General features: G+C 47.1%; 1 protein-coding gene across 5 annotated transcripts in view; it reads right to left on the minus strand.

The window, feature by feature from the left end:
* Window positions 1–15,587, minus strand: part of map3k7cl (map3k7 C-terminal like) — a 167,663-nt gene that overhangs the window by 87,407 nt on the left and 64,669 nt on the right. The gene's annotated exons all lie outside the window — the stretch shown is intronic.

Here is a 15,587-nt window from a genome sequence, read left to right on the forward strand (position 1 = left end):
CAGGGTCCCAGGTTCGATTCCCGGCTCAGGTAACTGTATGTGCGGAGTCTGCACGTTCTCCCTGTGTCTGCGTGAATTTCCTCTGGGTGCTCCGGTTTCCTCCCACAAGTCCCGAAAGACATGCTGTTAGGGAATTTGGACTTCTGGATTTTCCCTCCGTGTACCCGAACAGGCGCTGGAGTGTGGCGACTAGGGGCTTTTCACAGTAACTTCACTGCAGTGTTAATGTAAGCCTACTTGTGACAATAAAGATTATTATACTATTATTATTACTCTGCCTCAAAACAGTGCCATGGGTTCCTTTATATCCACTCAAGCAGACCTCAATTAATCATTTTGATTTTTGTGCTCAAGCGGCACTGTGGCACAGTGGTTAGCAATGCTGCCTCGCAATGCCAGGGACCCGGGTTCAAGTCCAGCCTTGTGTAGTTTGTACATTCTCTCCGTGTCTGCGTGGGTTTCCTCTGGGTGCTTTTGGTTTCCTCCCACAGTCTAAAGATATGTAGATTAGGTGGATTGGCCATGATAAGTTGCCCATTTGTATCCAAAGGTTAGGTGGGGTTACAGGATTGCAGGGATGGGGTGGGTCTAGGTGGGGTGGTCTTTCAGAATGTTGGTGCAGACACGATGGGCGGAATGGCCTCCTTCTGCAGTGTAAAGATTCTGCTATTCTAAGTCCTGGACTGGAAATTGAAGCGAGAACCTTGCAACTCAGAAGCAAGAGGGAGAACAAGTGAGCCACAGTTTATGCTGCAGTTCACCCCTCCAGTAAATTATCATGTTGCAACACCCACAGTTTGAGAACTTTTCTTAATATTCATGATTCGGACATAAAACCTAAGCATAGCCTTCTACATATTTAAGTTTCCCACGTGAATTGTGAACTTGAGAAATCTTACAAACTCACAAATACCTGGCACTATTGCCATTAACCTACCCATCTCAGTGTACTGCGGATAAAACTAGTATGTCAGCCTCTTTACCTTGTACATTGTTACAAGCATTTCTCATGTTTTAAATAAATGTTCTTGAGATTAAGACTGAGTGCTGAGCCAATGTGGGCTGACAGTGACAAGGGAGTTGGGGGTGGGCAAAAAGAAAGGACAGAGAGAAGTGACAGCAAGAAGTAAAGAGCCTGGAGGAGACGTTGCAATATCCCGCATGGGGCAATACGGGGTGGGAATGATTGTCTTCCCTGTCGTTCTTGCGGAGTATGAGCTCTCTCGCTAGGGGTGTGGAATCTCTATTAACCTCTGTAAAAAAGGTTGGCCAGTAAGCCACCGACAAAATAGGAACCTGGCAGGGATCTATCCGGCAGCGTAAATATCGTGTGTGCATTTATTTTACTCGGTGTGGACTCCCTGTGTCCTTATTAAAGTTGTCTTTACACGGGCAGCACGGTGGCCTAGTGGTTAGCACAACCGCCTCACGGCGCTGAGGTCCCAGGTTCGATCCCGGCTCTGGGTCACTGTCCGTGTGGAGTTTGCACATTCTCCCCGTGTCTGCGTGGGTTTCGCCCCCACAACCCAAAAATGTGCAGAGTAGGTGGATTGGCCACGCTAAATTGCCCCTTAATTGGAAAAAATAATTGGGTAATCTAAATTTTTTTTTTTTAAAGTTGTCTTTACAAACTTATGGCTAGTTATTTAAACACAGCATGGCCCTTGTTTCTATGTCTTGTGATGAATGCACTTCATCCTTCTCTTCTTTGATGATAGATTTTCGTGTGCCAGGCTTAGCCTGATACAATTTAAGGTGGTTCACAGGGCGCATATGACTGTGGCCTGTATGAGCAGGTTCTTTGAAGGGGTGGAGGATAGATGTGGGCGGTGTGTGGGATGGCCCGCAAATCATGTCAATATGTTTTGGGCATGTCCGAAGCTTAGAGGATTTTGGTAGGGATTTGCCGATGTCATGTTCATGGTATTGAAGGTACGAGTGGTTCTGAGTCGAGAGGTGGCGATGTTTGGTGTGTCGGAGGACCCGGGAGTCCAGGTGTCGAGAGAGGCTGATGTTTTGGCTTTTGCTTCCCTGGTAGCCCGGAGACGGATCTTATTGGCGTGGAGGGACTCTGAAACCCCGAAGTCGGGGGTATGGGTTAGTGACATGGCCGGGTTTCTCAGGCTTAAGAAGATCAAGTTAGCCCTGATACTATACTATGATGTATACTATCTACAAGACACACGGCAGCAACTCATTATGGCCTCTACAGCAACACCTTCCAAGCCTACAACTTCCACCATCTTCAAGAACAAGAATAACAGGTGCATGGAAAATGGCAACGTCAAATTCACAGACCATTCTGACTTGGACAGAAATCATCGTTCATTAAGCAGCACTGGGACATTTCGATGACAGTATTGCACCATCATCATCACCATGCGAAAGGCAGAAGTTCAAAAGGCAGCTCACCACCTTCTCAAGTGCAACCAAGGATGGGAAACAAATGTTGGCCTTGTCACAGTCTGAGAATTAAAAATGCAGCGTATCCTCCAATTCACTGTGAGCAACATCATGGAGATTAAATAATATATGACAGAAGGTAAAATTTGGCAGCAGAGATATAAGACAGTAATTGAGTCAAGCATTTTATGAAGTCATCAGAGTATCCTGAATTGAATTAACACCAGGTATCAATTATTGTCCTGTCTTTATATCCATATCTTAATATAAATCTCATGGAAACTGCACACTTCAAGTCTAAAAATGTATTTTCATAATTTCTGGCCACACTTTCCCTATGTCAACAATCACAATGTAGATTGGGGTTCTAGCCCAAGTTGATTCTGTGCACTGAACTTCTTAGGTATATCACTAAACTTTTTTTCCATATTACATAGAAAAACAAAGATATTTGTCAATTATCAAGTGGTAACTGTTATGAGCAATTTACAGTTCACTGAATTTCAAGTTCCTCTGATAATGTAAACCCTCTCCAGAATTTGTCCACACCATCTCTAATGAAGAGGTAGAGCAAAGAGGGTAAAAAAAGGGTGAAACTGCTTCAAGTTTAAATTATTACGGGTAGTAAATAACTACACACATGAAGAAGGAGCCGTGCTCCGAAAGCTCGTGTTTGAAACAAACCTGTTGGACTTTAACCTGGTGTTGTAAGACTTCTTACTGTGCTCACCCCAGTCCAACGCCGGCATCTCCACATCATGACACACATATAGACATATGTAAAATTATAGGATAATCACCATTGAGTTTATTCAATTCTCCTGACGGGTGATCTGCGAAATGCGGTTCTGTGCAGCAGCTCCGTAGTAACTTGGTCAAATGGCCAATCTTTATGTTTGATTCTGATCAGGCAATATCAACAAGTTATGCAGATGCTGGACCATCATCGCAGAGGCTAACCCTAGATTCCCTCAGCAGGGGACATTTCCAGCAGAGGTCACTAGCTGGCAATGAAGAGTGTGAATTCTTTCAGATTTGTTTTCTCTTTCCCAGCCTGGATTGCTGAGCCAATTATAGTGTCGCTGTATTTTCAATAGCAGAGACAAGCCAACTCAGCAAAGTCATGGAATTAAACATTCAACATTCTTGCCGTCCATAGTTCAATGCCACAACTTGCACTGGGCTTGCATACGTAGGCATTAGGGAAGATCTTAATTTTATTGCTCTTGGTAACAAAGCTTGTCCAATTCATTACTCCAGGAGAAATCCATTCACTTAATTGAACGTGTTAGATCACACATTTTAAATATGTTCTGTAAAGAATGATGCAATTCTAAACCCCAGGTAAAAGTTCTGGTGATGATATACATATTACACAAATACTTTTTTACAGGTGTTGGTCATTTCTCAACAGTTAGTTATACATCACCCACAAGCAATGTAGCAATGAATAGCTGATGGCTATTCTGCTAGGGCATGTATTTAATTCAGGATAGTGTTTGATTTTAGTTCAGTCTGTCACAACATGATTTCTGACCACTGAGCTTCCAGCATTTCAAAACCAAATCTTACTTAACATCTCGCAAGAAATCACTTTCTTCATATAAAATGTCAGTCTCAAATACATAATTTGTTTACTTGATAGCTGGATTACAGATTTTCTTACTGGATGCTGAAAATAGATCAGTAATCTAAAAACAGATAGATGAATCATAGTCCAGATGGCCAGTATGGTGAAAATAATAAAGGTCTGTAATGACAACACCACAGTTGCTATGGCAATGCTATACAGACTAATTGTAAAACATTTCAACACTAGTGCAAGACTGGGGACCAGCGAATAACTTTGAAGGTTGAATATTGGACAGAACTTGCCTTGGAAAGACCACTTACTCACATTAAAGATGACAGCTATTATTTCTTTTCAACTGGGGTAATTCTAAAATACATTGCAAGTAATGTTTGACATCAGTTCTTTGATATTTCTGTGTTCCGGGTTGATGGATGCTTCCAAGGAATTGAAAGGGTAGCCTGACGATTGAAACTTCTGTACTTATGCTTGCCTACTTCTTATGAGGAACAACTCTGTTTTCTGGGTACAGGTCATGGCAAATTAATTTGGCTCATGGACCTCAAAGTAAAATCTTTGCACCCACTGCAGCTTAAGCTTGGCACACATTAGGCATGATTTAATGGAACTGAAACAAAGTCCCACTTGGCGCATTTAGTGGGGCGTTTCCCAGAGCCGAGATCACCCCGCTATTAAACGGTACTTTGCTTCATTTTTGGGCTCAGTGAGAAATGCCACACTGAGGCCACACTTAGGCTCATATCCTGCACTAAGGGGCTCAGCTCGCCAGTGCAGGAAGAGATTGGGGCGCCGTATTTAAATCGGGCTCTGACCTCTTGTCACCCACCTTCTGGATCTCCCCAAAGCCCCAACTTACCAATTAGGGGGTCACCGAGCTCCCCACACCCCATCTCATAAGCGTAGGGCATCCCTGAGTCTGATCTCGGCACTGCCAGCTGAGAAACCTAGCAGTGCCCCTGTCAATCTCTAAGGGCCACCTGTGCACGTCCTGGCACTGCCAGGTGGCACCTAGGTGGCACTGTCAGGGTGCCAGGCTGGATGTACTATGGTGCCTATGTGGCATTGGGAGTGCCCGGGTGTCACCCTGCCCAGAGCCCGACCACCTGGGGCCCCCGATCACCTGGGAGAGCCCCCCCCCCCCCAAATGTTGGTGTGCTTGATCCACATTAGTGAAAACTAGTGCTAAATGGCATCCTCTCAGGGTCTCTGAGGCAATTCCATTAGGTCCCGCGCCTTGGGGAACTCCGACGCAGACATAGTCAAGTGAGACTAACTACACACTTGAATATGCAAATCTCGCCTTCAATGGGCGTGATTCTGATTGCAACACCTCACGAGATCTCGTTACGTCACGTGAGGCTGAACGAACATCAAAGGCTCGCGCAAGATTTGTCAGCCTTGTCGCTTCCCAAGTCAGACATGGTCGGGCCGTTAGATCATGCCCCTTGTTCCAGAGCTGGGAGTTACCAGCAAGGAGCTAGTACCAGAGAGAGTGCTGGAACATTTTGCTCAGCAAATGTGGGTCACAACAGTTTTTAAATTTAATTTAGGCAAGGGTAAAATCCAATCTGTATAGTGTCATGGGATTGTCCCTTTAAGAAATGTTTTTGCCTTATCACATGGCTTCAGTGATGTCATTGTGTGGGTGGAGCTGGGCTGTGGCTCTGGGAGTTGGTTTTACTTTCGCTTTGAGTTTGAACTTGTTTTGTTCTGCACAGGTTGAAAGAAGGTTTTTTCTCTATCTGCATTTTAAAAGCTGTTTCCAGACTGCTTGATAACTTGAAAAGAAATAACTGTTTTCTGGAAGAAATTCAAACCTGCTATTTTGGAAAGGAAACAAGAGCATCCATACTAGGTCTTGAGTGCTGTGTACTGGGCCACACCTTTGGAAAGGGTTTTCTGGTTTATGGGATCTTGTTATTAAATTGGAACAGCTAAAGGGAGAATTTATTAAGGGTTATACATAGGTTACTGTAGCTATGTGGGGTATTTATGTTGATAGTTGATAAAAATGCTTGCTGTGTGTGTTTATAAAAACGGTAACTAAATTCGCAGAATTAACATTGTTTTGATTAAAAGTGCTTAAGGACTCCGTTGAATAACACTTGATAGACAGGCCCTTGTGCTCATCGTAACCAAAATCAATAAACAGTTGTAGCTCAGGTGAACTCAATGATATACTTTGTAGTTTTCTAAACCCTGGCCCATAACAATAGTAGAGGTCACAGAAAGTGATGCCCCAGAGCTGTGGAAGATGAACTTTACTTCACACTCAGCCAAACAACACTAACATTTGTGATGATCTCTGTTTCCTAGAGATTTGATCAGTTAGGATTGTAGCATATAATGCTTTAAGTTTTATGTTATTTTCAAATAATTTTGATGTTAGTTCTCCAGGTCATTTCTACAAGTTCTATACAACTGACTCCAAACTACAATAATACATACAGAGGTTGCCTGATAATACATGAAAAAGAGATCCTCCATTTCTGAAATGACAACGGAGAATCCGTAGACTTCAACGACAGAAAAACTGGCGCCGCACCTGGACCAATTCCGCTACCATTGAGGGGCTAACACCAGTGCCGCATGGAATAGTCGATTCCACTGAAAAATGATGCAGGATTCGCCAAGTCCATGATCAACACTCGGGAGGCTGACAAGCTGCAGCCACACACGCACATTACACTCCCCACATACACTTATCCCAGCCAAAAGGATGGCACTGGTTGTGCTGGAACGCGCCCATACAGCTAATGGGCCATCTGGGGCCAGAGGGCACCCAGAGGGGTGTATGGCTGCCTTGCCGGCTGCGGCAATGGTGCTCCCTGTCCGTCCACCCTGACCCCACAGCCCAACTTCTGGCCACCCCCCCACTGCTCCCCCCAGCCCTGGCAGAAGCCCCAGACAAGCAGCGCAACTGTCAGCACACTATGGCGATGTTGGACACTTTCCGTACCCCCTCCCTCTCCCTCAGCAGCCGTCATGCCGGTTTCACGATTTCTAAAAGCACAAGAGAACCATGCCGTCGGGAACTTGGCCCATCGGAGGCAGAGTACCGGGTCTGGCCCACTAATGATATGCAAATGGTACCTACTGTACATGCGGAGTGAAACATATTGACGCCGTTTGAGGTGACGGAGATCCGGAATTTGGCGTCAAATTGTCGCCTGCTGCGATTTTGGCATTGGAAGCAATACATGTCCTGATTTTGGCGTCGGCTAACGGTGAATCCCACTTTGTTCTGACGTCTACACTACAAATTATATTTGGTGAGTAATTGTTTGCTTTTCCTTACCACTCTCTAGGATGTTTTTCATCTATTCCTTCTGTAGCATGCTCAGTCTTTTACCAGAAGGATACACCTTTAACAGAACACCATGGGCGGGATACCCCGCTCGCCAACGCTGAAATTGCCTTCGGTGATTGGCCGGAGAATCCAAGCATCCGCTGGAATCAGGGGTGGTGCTGTTTTTGAGATGCTCCGCACACACAGTGGGAGTACGCCACACGCCATATAAACAGCCGCAGGATGTCACCCGAGGCCCTCCCCCGATGCTCCGCCCCTAATGGGTTGAGTCCCCGACAACGTCGCTCGCGTGTGCTCACACCGTTCAGGGACCTAGCGTGGAGGCTGTTGGCTGTGTCCAGCGCTGCCACAGTTGGGGCAGGGGAGGCTTTGGTGGGGACTGATGGGGGGGTCGTCCGGGGGTGGAGAGGGGGGTTTCATGGGGGCAGTTTTTGGCAAGCCGGGTCCGCGCACGGCCGGCGCCATGATGCACGGCGCAGCTACCGCAGGCCGTCGTTCTCATGAGCGGCCACAGACCTGGCCTGGGGCTTTACGCTGCATGGCTGCTAGCCCCCCCCACCGGGCAGAGCATCGGTGCGGGGGCAACGCCGACTTTCTGGTTGTAAGACCAGACGTATCCTGCGGATACAGCCGCAGGATCGGAGAATCCAGCCCCATCTATTTGATAAATGTTACGTCAGTTCTAAATAAGGGTGCTGTAAATAAGGCCTGTGGATGGGACAGATCTGTATTATTTCATTGCTCATTTGTTCTATTGCTTGATACAAGCTTTCTGGATTTTTAAGCTGCAGTTCAATGCAAACAAGAAAGGTATAAATATTTTACACATAATACTTAAAACAAACTCCTTTCCTCAAATAATGTTTTTCCTATTAAACTGGAAACAAATAACATGTGACAGTAGCACCACGGCTCCTATTATATGCATTAAGGTTATTTATCTTTTACCATTACCTTTTTCCTGTTTTGAGAATTACCAATTTATGGAGCATGAGAAAGGGGCTGGGGAACAAAGAAAAGATTCAAACATGAAAAAGCAGGAGAATGAACCACAACAACAGCTTATACTTACATAGCACATTTAACACAATGAAATGTCCCAAGGGCTATAGGAAGGAAACTCCAGAACTGGGGGAGCCAACAGTCACCAACGGTGAAGAAACTATAATCGGGAATGCATAAAAGGTCAGAATTAGAGGAGCGCAGGTATCTTGGAGGGTTTTGGGGCTGGGAAGGGATTACAGAGAAGAATTTGAAGACCAGTGTACGAATTTTAAAGTCAAGTTGTTGCTTGACTGGAAGCCAACATAGGACAGTGAGCACCGACCGGGGTGATAGAGGAAAGGACTTGCTGCAAACTGAGAGATGGGCAGCCAAATTTTGGATGACCTCAATTTTAAGGAGGGGAAAATGTGGGAGACCAATCAGGAGTGCATAGGAATAGTCGACTCTAGAGTTAATGAAGGCATGAATATGGTTACAACAGCAGATGAGCTAAGACAGAGGCAAAGTCAGGTTGTACGGTTTTAGGGTTTTGCGGTCCAAAACACATCTCATGAAAATCTCTAAGTTCTGAACTCTCAATTTCAAACAGTAGGGTCCTTGACTTAACAAGGTTCGAATTCCTAGTATTTATGAACGACGTAGAATTTATTAAGCAAGATGTTACATATCGGGCAGCACAGGTAGCATTGTGGATAGCACAATTGCTTCACAGCTCCAGGGTCCCAGGTTCGATTCCGGCTTGGGTCACTGTCTGTACGGAGTCTGTACATCCTCCCCGTGTGTGCGTGGGTTTCCTCCGGGTACTCCGGTTTCCTCCCACAGTCCAAAGATGTGCAGGTTAGGTGGATTGGCCATGATAAATTGCCTTTAGTGTCCAAAATTGCCCTTAGTGTTGGGTGGGGTTACTGGGTTATGGAGATGGGATGGAGGTGTTGACCTTGGGTAGGGTGCTCTTTCCAAGAGCCTGTGCAGACTCGATGGGCCGAATTGCCTCCTTCTGCACTGTAAATTCGATGATCTATATACTTAACCACAAACAGTGGAGACAACATGGAAGTCTCCAATCCCGCAAGTTTCCAGGATTTATTGAATGTTGTCAGTACAGGTAATGTCTTTCTCTTCTCCCATCTCTGAAGTGATGTTGAACTGTGTCAGTTCAACCGGGTAGCACGGTAGCGCAAGTGGTTGGGATGTGGCTTCACAGCGCCAGGGTCCCAAGTTCAATTCCCCGCTGGGTCACTGTCTGTGCGGAGTCCGCACGTTCTCCCGATGTCTGAGTGGGTTTCCTCCAGCTGCTCCGGTTTCCTCCCACAGTCCAAAGACGTGCAGGTTAGCTGGATTGGCCATGATAAATTGCCCTTAGTGACCAAAAAGGTTAGGAGGGGTTATTGGGTTACGGGGATAGGGTGGAAGTGAGGGCTTCAGTTACATACATATTTCTTTGTATTACATAGAACATACAGTGCAGAAGGAGGCCATTCGGCCCATCGAGTCTGCACCGACCCACTTAAGCCCTCACTTCCACCCGATCGGTGGAAGACTCGATGGGCTGAATGGCCTCCTTCTGCAGTGTATGTTCTATATTCTCATTATTCTGGAAACCCTTATTTGGAAATAGTCCAAATTCACCTCTTCCATTGGCTGGAGGTGTGAGTCAACTTGTCTCATCCCACCTCTGTAGCTAGAGCCATATAGATTAAAGACAAATGTCCATCTCTTTTCCACTGGACCTCCAGAGTTTACATTTCATTGTGAACAAATAACACATTTCCTTTAGATACAAAATAAAAACAAACAAACAAGTCCCACAGAATGAAAGCCATTAAGAATGAATGTTAGTAACAGACCCACCTTAATGTCAAAACAGAAAGAAAAGTTTGCCTCTAATACAAATGTTCTGCCTTATAAATAAAGTAAATCAATTAATTCAATGCATCGGTTTTGTTTAAAGATATTGGGTGAAATCTTTTGACTGGTCACATTGGCTGGAAATCCCTGTCCTGCCTACAGTGCCCACCCGCTATGGGTTTCCAGACGGCGTGAGGTTAATTCCATTGACAGCAGCATGGAGGCCAGGGAATCTCATCTAAGATGTCCTACTAAGTTCAAACTACTTCCAGCCTACATTTACTTACTACATAGAACTGCTCAGTCCAGACTCTCAGAAAACTTGAATGCATTAAACAATTAATTTTAGTTCCTCACAAACAACAACTGCCAACCAGTAAAGTATCCCAAACTGGACTTTTGGTGATGAGGATGTGCTGAGTAGTTGCACATCAAGTGGCTCTCCTCTGTAAGACAACAAAATAGGCCCTTTGAACAGAATTTAGCCTGCACAATCGGACCCCACCTGGGAGAGAGCTTCTGGCAGTGAGGGGTGGGGGAACACAGCTTTGGAGGGAGAAGGAAGAGGGGTAGACAGAAGAGGGGGGGGGGGGACATGGGGGGAAGGGGCAGGAAGCGAGAGGGGTTGGGTGGGAAACAAAACCACAGGAGGAACAAAACGACAAAGGGGGGTAAGGGCTCTAGATTGGCTTCAACAGGTCACTCTCGGAAACGTGGAACAAAATGGCACCCCAAGCAGGCACTGGAGGGTGCCTAAACAAAGCGAAACCCTGGAGCACAGGGGCTCACGCCACATGGCGTACTCGCAGTTGACAGCCATGTTGGATGGCCCTTGGACAAAGGGGAACCCCAGAGTGCAGGGGCCTGGCTCATGGTGAGAATGGTGGACCATGGCCATTTTGGACAGCCCCCTAACAAAGGGAAAGCTCAGAGTGCAGGGGAACATCCACAAGGTAAGTATGATTGATCCCGCAGGAGGGCGGGGACAAAGCCTCCATCAGAATAGTCACCTAGAACGTCTGGGGACTTAACGGCCCAGTGAAAAGATCCAGAGCCTTCATTCACCTGAAAAGTATGAAAGCCGACATAGTCTTCCTCCACGAGACACACCTGAGGGAGAAAGACCGACAGCCGGTAAGAAAGGGTTGGTTGGAAATTCCTGCTATGGGATGAGGGCCAGGAGGGTAACCATATTGATAAGAGGATGGTGTTTACTGTGACAAGAATGGTTACGGACCTCAGGGGATGGTACGTTATGGCCGGCGGTGTCCTGGACGGGGTACTGCCAGTACTGGTAAACGTGTACTCGCCCAACTGGGACGACACTGAATTTGTAAAGAAGACCATTGTAAAAATCCCTGACATAGACACACACCAACTGATCATGGGGGGGGGGGGGGGGGGGGGGGGCATTATTTTATTAATTTTAAAAATAAATTTAGAGTACTCAATTATTTTTTCCCAATTAAGGGGCAATTTAGCATGGCTAATTCACCTGCCATGCACATCTTTTTGGATTGTGGGGGGTGAGACCCACGCAAACACGGGGAGAATGTGCACACTCTGCATGGATAGTGAGTTAGGGCCAGCCTCGGCGTCATGAGCCAGCAGTGCTAACCATTGTGCCACCATGCCGCTTGGCGGTTTATGCACCCAAGTGGGAAGGAACACCCACATCGACTTCTTTGGAGTGGGGAGATCGGTACACCTAGAGAGAGTCAAAGAGGAATACTCTGCCAAGCTCCACACTACATGGATGTGAAGTTGGAGACAGGCTGTGCCCAACACCCGACGTGAAGGTTGGTCATGGCCCTCTTAGGCGACAAGGTCTTCTGCCAGAAACATCAAAGGCCATAGGCGAATACATCACTTAAATCCAGAATGGGGAAGTCTCACCTTCCATGTTCTGGAAGGCACTGAAGGCTGTGAGTAGTGGAGAAATTATCGCCTATAAGGCTCGTAGAGACAGAGAAGAGAGGGCGGCGAGGCAGTGCATCCATTCTGGAGGGGAGACAGGAGGTACTTCAAGGCCCCAACCGTGGAGCTTCCACTACAAATGGACTTTAACCTGCTGTCCACGAGGAAAGCAGTGCACCAACTCCGCCAGACACAGGGGACCTTCTACGAGCACGGAGACTAAGCTAGCCGCCTAATGGCTCACCAGCTGAGAAAGCAGGCAACAACGAGGGAAATAGCACAGGTGAAGGATAGTGGAGGTGGACTGGTAGTCGAACCAAAAAAGGTCAACAAGATGTGTAAGGCCTTCTATTTGGGGCTAAACACCTATGAGCCCCCCAACGGGACTCAGGGATGAAACAGTTCCTCGACGGACTGAATGTGCCAGTCATAGGAGATGATAGGCAGATGGGGTTGAAAGCACATCTAGGCCTGGGAGACGGCATGGAGAGCATCAGCTCCATGCAGGCGGCAAAGTCGCTGGGACCCAACGGGTTCCCAGCGGACACCTGCAAAGAATTTGCAACAGCACTGGCCCCGCATCTGCCGGAGATGTTCACAGACTCACTAGCGAGGGGCACCCTTTCTCCAATGCTAACATAGGCCACCATATCGCTGATACCCAAAAAAGGACAAAGACCCAATGGACTTTGGATCATACAGTCCATTTTGGCTGCTCAATGTAGACATGAAAATACTCGCAAAACTCCTGGCTATGCGGCTGGAGAACTGCGTGCAGGAGGTGGTCGCAGAGGACAGACAGGCTTTGTTAAGGGTAGACATCTAACTGTGAACATCAGACGACTGCTGAACGTGATATTGACCCCATCTGGGGAGAGAACACCTGACGTGATCGTCTCCCTGGACGCGGCAAAACGCCCTTCAACAAACACGAGTGGGAATACCTCATTGAGTGGTTTGGGCAAGGGACAGGGTTCACCTCATGTGTAAAACTCCTGTACAATGCCCCCAAGGCGAGCATATGGACCAACACACCAGCTCTGAGTACTTCCAGCTGCACAGAGGACAAGGCAGGGATACCCGCTGTGCCCCCTCTTATTCGCCCTGGCAATCGTGCCATGGTGATCGCTTTCAGAACGGTGAGAAGCTGGAAGGGAATCCAAAGAGGAGACAGTGATCACAGAGTCTCCCTCGAAATGGATGACTGGCTCCTCTATATCTCGGACCCGCAAAGCGAATGGAAGGAATCATGAAGCACCTAAGAGTCTGGAGCTTTTTCGGGCGACAAACTCAACCTGAGCAAGAGTGAAGTATTCCCTGTGAAACCGACGAAGGAAGTAAAAAATGACCTACAGAGATGGGATACACTGCCACTTGCCCTGGCGGGGTAGGCACAGACTATCAAGATGAACGTACTACCCAGATTCCTCTTCCTGCTCATGTCTATACTGATCTTCATCCACAAGGCCCGTTTCAACTCAATAGACAAGACGATTAGGGCTTTTGTGTTGGAGGGGAAGAGTCCAAGGATCCCCAAAAGAGTCCTACAAAGAAGTCTGGCCCTCCCAAACCTAGAGTACTCCGCTGGGTAGCCATGGCGGAAACAGTGAGGGGATGGGTGAAAGAGCCAGACACAGAATGCTTGAGGATGCAGCAGTCCTCCTGTACAGGGACGGCCCTCCGGGCCCTCGCCACGGCTGTGCTCCCATCCCCGCCAACAAAACTCTCAACAAGCTCAGTGGTGGCAGCCAACCTCATAACCTGGAACCAGATGAGGCAGCACTTTGGTTTGCCCGAAAAGTCCACCATGACCCGCATGGCAACAATAGGTTTGCACCAGCCATGCTTAACGCTACCTTTAAGAAGTGGAGACACTGACGGTTGGAGACGTTTACACTGAGGACAGACTTGCGGCCCTGGAGGAACTGACGGAGAGACTGGAGCTGCCAAACAGAAATGAACTCCGACATCTGCAGATCAAGAACTTTCTCCGCAAAGAGAAATCCTGTTCAACTGGCAATCAGCAGCACCACCCACAGCTGCAGATTGGCTGGCAGACCTGCCAGAATTTCTCCACCTGGAGAAGATCAAATTCGCTATTCCAGGGCCATTTATCAACTTGTTCCAGAACCTGGTCGAGGCCAACAGCCAAAGGAGCGAGGGGAGGGCGCGTGGCGCACGGGAGCCAACGAGACTACAGGGAACAGACAGGGAAGGAAGGGGAGGGGAGGGGACAGAGAAAGAGAGGAGGCGGAAGCTGGAAAGTGGCCAATGCAGAAATCAAGGGCCCTAGAACAAGGCCACAAGAAACAGAACCCCCAAAGAAATAGGATGGAATGGAGAAGTAGGGAGGTGAGGCCAATCGAGAAAAAGGGGCTGAAGGAAAAGGGGAAAACACCGCACACATGGAAATAGCAAATAAATGCCAATGTATAGTTAGCGACCCAGGAATGGACCCTGAAGCAACAAAAGGAAGGGCGTGGTCGGGATCAAGGTGGGTGGAGGGGAGGGTGGATCATGCAGAGGGAAATGACTTGTATATTCTAACTGATGCATATGCCCTTGCTGAATGTAGTGTATAAAATGTAAAAACTTAGGGCAGCACGGTGGCGCAGTGGTTAGCATTGGGACTACGGCACTGAGACCCAGGTTCGAAATCCAGCCCTGGGTCGCTGTCTGTGTGGAGTTTGCACATTCTCCCCATGTCTGCGTGTGTTTCACCCCCACAACCCAAAGGATGTGCGGATTAGGTGGCTCGGCCATGCTAAATTGCCCCTTAATTGGAAAAAAAAAATTGGGTTCTCTATTTATTTTTTAAAATGTAAAAACTTAAAAAAAATTTTTTAAGTACCTCTAACTGCCTTGACTGCCCATTGTCTCACTAACTGAAATTCAAACTAAACTGTTTAAAAAGTGGTCAACAACAAACTCTAAAAATTGAAGTTATCAAACTCCTCCAAGGTGATTTTATGGGAGGTGGAAATAAGCAAGCTTAGTGAAGGCACAAACACCTGGCTGGTAGTTCCTCTTGGGATCAAATGCGACAGCAAGGTTCTGAACAGACTGGCTTAATCTCAGATTGTTGTCAGGAAGAGGAATTGAGTTGGTAGACAGGGAGTGGAGTTTGGAGCAAAAACAATGGCTTCAGTTTTGCAACTATTTAGCTGGAGGAAACCTATGCGCATCCAGATCTGGATGTTAGATCGTTTAGCAGCAGTGGATAAGTCAAGAGAGGTGTTGGTGATTAGCTGGGTGTCGGTAGCACGTGGAAACTAACTGCTCATCTTTGGATGATTTCACCCAGGGGGAGAAGATGAAAAATCAGAAAAGTCCAAGAATTGATATGTGGGGGACACCAGAGGTAACAGTGTGGGAGCAAGAAAAAACCTGGGGCCTCGGCACCGTGAGGCAGCAGGGCTAACAACTATGCCACCGTGCTGTCCAGGGGACCTATCCAATTTCACCGACTGGTTCACTGTCAACTTATGCTCTCCCCAGATGCAAATAGTCTTA

Source organism: Scyliorhinus canicula, chromosome 7, assembly GCF_902713615.1.
Source record: "Scyliorhinus canicula chromosome 7, sScyCan1.1, whole genome shotgun sequence".
Taxonomy (NCBI): Eukaryota; Metazoa; Chordata; class Chondrichthyes; order Carcharhiniformes; family Scyliorhinidae; genus Scyliorhinus; species Scyliorhinus canicula.